Below are 7,002 nucleotides of genomic sequence, written 5' to 3'. Positions count from 1 at the left end.
AACTTGTAGAAAAGTTTGTCTTAGAATCTAATAAGGGCAGGAATATTTTTTTTAAATATCCAAGGAACAGAGAATGATTGTCACATTCATGATGTCTGGATACAGTGAAGGAGTAATTTTGGATTCTTCATTTTTTGTTATAATAACCACATAAATATAGCACTTAAAAAGCACAGGTAATACACTCTACCCTCACTGTCAGAGATACTCTCTTGCTACCTCTTAAATGTGGAAGAAATGCTGGAAGTAAATGGAAAATATTAGCCAAGACTGATGGTCACTCTGTCATAGAGAATAGGAGACAAATACCTTCAGCGTTTGGATATGAAATGACATATGGTGAGACTCAGATGGCACACCTTCGTATTTTCAGAAAAAAAGCCTATGTTGTAGTATTGATTTGTTATTTAAAATTAAAATGTAATGTTGATGTGCTTTTAGTTTATGTTTAATTTTATTTAATTTGATAGTAACAAGGTAAGTCATATCAATGAAGTTTATAATATTTATTGTTTTCTTATGGACTATATATTTTTAACTCCTAAAAATGGACATTTAATTTCTTATGCTTTTATCACTTAACACATTATTATAATGATCTTTCCTTGACATTTTAGTGTGGTATTTATACTAGCATAATGTAGTGATTTGTTAGATTCATATTTTTGCAGATAGCATTTGTTAGATTCCTATTTTCACATACTTTTCAATATCCCTAATTCAATTCTTTTGACAGTATTGTATTTTAACATAAAATTTCCTCATCTAAATTTGTTTTCAAAGTGTAATTTGTGAGCTGAAATACCAGTTCAAAATTATAAATGAGATTCTGGAACAATTTCTATTGTGTTTTCTAAATGTATTTGAGTGAGTGAATTATTTTCATTGTAAACAGAATACTTCATAAACTGGTTATAAAAAAAGTGTTTTTCTTTTGATCTATTTAACATTTCAACACAGTATGGCTTTTTGTAGGCACTGTTTAAAATAATGTTGGCATCAATAGTGACAAGTTATTTTTGTAGTTCATGGCTGTGTGTTGTGGCACAAGATTGTAACACTATGACTGAAGAGAAAGCTGGAGGCTCAGGACCTTAGTCATTCCAAGTTAAGGTGATGTGTCCAAATGGGGCTGAATAAAACCCAATTTCTAGTAATCTGTTCAATGACATGTCTACAACTAATGTTTGTTAGCTATTTTAAAAATATATTTTATTCATTCTTTATTACTATTATTATTTTTTTAATCCAGATTTTATTTCTCTCCCAATCCACCCTCCTCCTATTGCATATGCCTTACCTCCTCCATGACCTCCTTCTCCACAAAGATGTCCCCAACACACCCCACCCCACCATACCTCTAACTGCATGTATAAAATATATTGTGTTCATGTACACCCTGTCTTACTATTCCTAGGTCCTCCCATGGTGGGTAAATACAAGATTCAAAATTCTATTTGTTCTCATTTTAGATTCATGCAAATAAGACAGAACTGTTTTTGTGCTAACACTGAATTTCACTCAACATTGCCCCAGTGCTTTAATAAGAGTTTATTTGGAAAGACTGAAATAAAAAAGAATATGTTAGCTTTAACTAAATAAGAGACTTTATTTAAATTTAGCATACTCTCAGATAGATCTAGGCTATAGTTCCTGTTAGGCTTATCATCTTCTAAATTATAGAAAAAACATAACACATATTCATAAAGTATAGTGACTGTGCTGTGCTGTCTATTATTGACTTCATAAATAATTCAAAAAAACTGCTGTTTGGCTAATGACAGTGTCACTTTAATCAGAACAAGTGAGAACCTTAAATAAACATAGCAAATTCAGCTAACATTTACTTTAATTTTATGTTAACTTTGGACTTTATTTTACTTAGAATCCTCCACTTTTTTTGGCTGCTTTGTTTTTTGTTTTGTATTGTTGTAGAAGATGTCAACTAAAACCTGAATATCTGTGAGTGAGGACAAAATCTTCACCATATCACCATTGATTAAGAACATTAAACCATTATATGTATTCAAATGATTATATTTTACTATAGCCCATAAAATCATGTATTTTTACTTTGTGAAAAAAATATATACACGTAATTTGTCTTGTTAACCATTTGTAGATATATTTTATAAAGAATATACATATGTGTATATATACTAACAATTTTGATTATAGAAAAGTAAGAATTTATTATACAGTAGTGTTCTTCTTTCACCATTATTTTGATGAGATTTGAAAAAGTATATTTTAAATGTCCCCAGGCTTTTTAAATTTTAGGAACATTTATTTCCATACCTATTCTGTGGATAAAAATAAAGGTATATATCCGATAAAGAATTATCAAGACTCTGTAGCTGTTTCTCCTTTATTACCATATTTTTTCATTGTAAGAAATGTTTATTTTCATTAAAAATTTTTATACATCAACACCATGCTTTATTCAGTGTAGTTTGTTTGTCCATCTTGACTTAGCATAGAACAACACCTGCTAAATTAGGTGGTGATCACTTAATTTACCTTATATAATTACTGATAGATCTAGTGGTCCAGTTATCATCTTGTACAGCATTGGGCTTTTTTTTCATATATTCTTGTTTATTTTTTGTTGTAGTTTATCATTGGAAATAGTGATTATATTATGAATACTGCTGAAAAACTGCCTTAAAAACATAGAAGTGGTTGATTCAAAGTATGCATCTCTTCTTTCTTCTTCATTCTCCTTATCTTCCTCTGCCCTTTTCAAGTGCAATTAAATATGAACTATGCAAAAGTCAGTCATTAAAATCATTATCATTTTTTTCAGTGTATAAGTAATTTATTAATACTTTACTCACAGAAATGTAATAACATACACACATATAGGCACATATATGTATATGAATGCATGTGTAATAATTAATACGGATAATCACATCAAAATATGTTTAAGAAAATATTTCAGATATACTCAAGACAGAAATACATTTTATTCTATAATTTTCTGGAGAAATTTAGTTTACTAGTATTACCAGATTATTTGCATGAAGCAGCTGGGTTTATGAATGAGCATAAGAACAATACCATAAGTAACATTTTAACATTGTCAAATTTAATCCTCCTAATATTTCTTGGAGAAGAGCAAGTATTCTGTATAGGAACATGGTTTATATGAAATATTTAAAGCCATATATTTGTAAAGCTATTTTTTTTTGTAAAGCTGTATTTTTATATACAAGATGTAGCATATATACATGGTGTATAAATGTCTGACAAATAATTAAATCCCATAATTGTAAGTGATATTCAGTTATTTATTTTCTCTTCTTCAGCTATATTATATATACCCTTTTAATACTTGTGGTTGGTTCATTATTTTATGATTCTCTATTCTTTCTTTACCTTGTTGCTTTTATGGAAATACAAGATTCACACAAGGACAATATAATCAGAATTAATCATTAACAGACAGATGAAGCCTGCCAAAAGGCTACTTCTACTCTGATATGCTCAGGTTTTGCTTTGTTTTGTTTTTTGTTATTTTAAATCTCATTCTGTCTTGTTGATGCTAAGGAGATGTCATGGATGATGGAGCTAGATCTTGAAATCCAAGTTTAGCCATCTTGTTTCTTTGAACTTAAAATTTTTGTTAACATTTTTCCACTTCTCACATATTGTTGACTAGAATGCTGAATCCTATACTGTTCAATTTCCCATCTTTTTTTGTGATCCTAACAACAGCATCATTTTAAGGAGGCTATGATCACAATATAAATTGATGAAATAAAGTGAATTTAAAATTTTCTTCATTAGCATTATATAAATGATAGATATTGTTATATTGAGATTTCTATGTTATAAAAATTAGTTGATTTTAGCTCTAGTGTACTTCATATTATGTAAGAAAATTTAAAATTTCAATGTTTTCAAAGGCTATTTTATCCCTTTTAATTTTGGTTAATGAAGCATTAGTGCATTACTGTAAACAACACAACCCTGCCTAGTTTCATGAAAATACTAGATATGTTTAAGAACATGTAGACTTTGGTTTATTACTCAGGTATAATTTCTAACTGCCTTTCAATATTTTACTACAGAAAACAAAAATAATGAAAGTGAAATTTTAAATGTGATTCTTTTCTTTACCCAAATAGATGGCTTTATCCCAAATATTAAAAATTACAGTTATTTTAAATTACTCAATAAGTTCTCCCTTAACTCTCTTTGATATCTAACTACATTTTTCAAAAAATACTCAATTTGGAATAGTAATTAAATGAATCATGATAAGTTTTATATAAAGATGCATTATAGTATTAATGCTGATATTGTAGATTTTTATGATACATGTTTTTCTTAAAATTACAAAGTTTCATAAATATCCTAGTCTCTCAATGTCCTTTGGAGTATCATGCATAACCAGAGCTTTGCCAGTGAATTCATACTTCTGGGGCTTTCACAAAACCCCCACATCAAGAAAATAATATTTCTTATATTTTTATTTTTATATCTTGCAACTCTTGTTGGCAACATGATGATTGTGGTGATCATTGTCTACAGTCCTGCTCTACTGGATTCTCCCATGCACTTCTTCCTGGTGCTCCTGTCCTTCCTGAATGCTTGTGTCTCCTCTGTTGTCACACCAAAGATGATTGTAGACATGGTTGATGAGAAGAAGAACATCTCTTTTGAAAGTTGTATAAAATAAGTCTTTGCTGTGCACTTTCTTTCTGCTGTGGAGGTCATTGTTCTGGCAGCAATGGCCTATGACTGCTATGTGGTCATTTGAAACCCTTGCACTACTCTTTCTTCATGAATCGGAGGCTCTGTGACATCCTGGTTGGGGTAGCCTGGGCTGGAGGATTCTTTCATTTTATCATACAAATTGCCTTTACTTTGCAATTGCCCTTCTGTGGACCCAATGTCATTGATCATTTCATATGTGACTTGTTTCCATTGCTGAAGCTTGCCTGTACTGACATCCACATTTTTATCATTTTGGTGTTTGCCAATAGTGGGTCTATCTGCATAAGTATATTCTCATTTATGCTAGTTTCCTATGCTGTTATATTGTTCTCTCTGAGATCCCACAGCTCTGAAGGGTGTTGTAAGGTTCTCTCTACCTGTGGATCCCATATTACTATTGTAATTTTTTCTTTGTTCCTTGCATATTAATATAAGCCTGACCAACATCAGCATTCTCCCTTGAGAAATATGTTTTTTTTGTTTTTTTTTTTTTTTTTTTTTGTTTACAGATGTCTTGACACCACTGCTCAATCCTATGGTTTACACTTTCAGGAATAGGGAAATTATAAATGCTATCAGGAAAATGTAGAAGCAACTGATAATGGTTCCTGATAAATATTAAAACATTGGATGCTTACAACTGAAATGGCTTGGTAGACAAAGTACTTGTTATTTAATAATGAGGACTATTTGGATCCTTATCACTCATGTCCAAAGCCAAGTATGGTAGATCAATATTAAGCCCCATTTGGTGAACCAGAAAAAGGCAGGCCCAGGTATGAATTGGACTACTAATCATTGAATAGCACAGCAAGTTCAAGACTCAGTCAGTCACAGATCGTTTTTCAAACAAAAATAGGTAGAAAGAATAGACAAAGAACTCCTCAAGTTCTTCTGGCATGTGCTAGAGTTCCAGCATTTGCATCATGTTCACATACATTCACACACACACACACACACACACACACACACAAATCAAATAATTCAACTGTATAATTAATGTTTACAACTTAGTGCAATCAGCAAAGTAAAACTGCATTTACTTCATAAATGACCTGTATTACTCCTTATAAGGGAAGTACATGATACTATTCTATAGATTATGCATTAACACTGTATGTTAGAAAACCATATGTGGGATTACTCTAATACAATGAACTGAATAGTCAGGTTATTATATAAAAGTTTAAGTCAATTTCAATATAAAATTTGAATTGGCTTTTGGTAAGGATAATGTAAGCTTCATATTAAATTTTATAGTTTCAGTATTGTAAGTATTTTAGGCACTCATATAAAAAAAGAATAAAAAATTCCACAATATAATTAGGACTAAAAATGTACAGCATTGTATCCTTTTTATAACTCATAAGTTGTATATATTTGGGAGTCTTGTTAATCATGAAGTGGAATATTTTTATTTTTTTGCAAATATTTTTAAACAATAAAGTTTTAAATATCACAAAAAAGTAATGTCGATTGAACTGTATGATCATAAGTCTAAGGATTTTGAAAGAAATTTAGTTATTAGAATGCCTTTTGAAATTGGTTAATGAAATAAATGTGTCTTGAAATTAGGAGTAGAAATACACTAAAGTGTTGTAATGATTTCACCATCTCCACTGCTGAACCTTGTCTCCACTTAATATGTTGATAAAATAAAGCTATAAACTATTCAGGACTAGGGGTAGCTTCAGTTGTGTGTTCTCTATAGAACTGTATTCCATTCATGGTTCACTGTAGATTCTTAACAAACAGGACCCATGAGAAAAAAAAAAAAAAAAGGAGGCAGAGCGGAGCCTGGCCTACCTGCCAGGTGGAACGGCGGCTCATAGAGGCTGAGCAACTTTGATTGGGAACAGAAAATTAGAACTTCTGTTTCCACCCAGAGGCGACTTCCGGACGCAGAGCGGAGCCTGGCCTACCTGTCAGGTGGAACGGCAGCTCATAGAGGCTGAGCAACTGGTGGGTGGGAGACCTGGGCTGCAGGGGAGCAGAAAGATCTCTGTGGAGTACACAAGGAAAGTGCACCCCCTGCCTTGCCCTGCCCTGCCTTGCCTGATCCAGCAAACAGAAACAGAACGTTGGAACTTCTGCTCACACCCGATGACTCTGAGGCATAAAACAGGGCTAGACCCATCTGACACCTCAACCAGTGGAGAACCAGGGACACAGACCAGATACAAGGGAAAGGTAAAAACATATCACTGACAATAAAATGGCAAGAGGAAAGAGAAAGAGTATATCCCAAGGGAACAAAGACAATCTAGCAACACCAGA

The 7,002-nt window shown here is 31.8% G+C and overlaps 1 pseudogene across 1 annotated transcript; it reads left to right on the top strand.

The window, feature by feature from the left end:
* The first annotated feature begins 4,390 nt into the window (after positions 1-4,390).
* On the top strand, positions 4,391-5,347 carry LOC308428970 (olfactory receptor 4C15-like; annotated as a pseudogene). Its single transcript has one exon. The product of its transcript is annotated as an olfactory receptor 4C15-like (transcript).
* The last annotated feature ends 1,655 nt before the right edge of the window (positions 5,348-7,002 follow it).

Source organism: Micromys minutus, assembly GCF_963924665.1.
Source record: "Micromys minutus genome assembly, chromosome: 13".
NCBI classification, from domain to species: Eukaryota; Metazoa; Chordata; class Mammalia; order Rodentia; family Muridae; genus Micromys; species Micromys minutus.
Note: the sequence above shows the minus strand (reverse complement) of the source record. Positions and strands in the feature narration are given on the sequence as shown.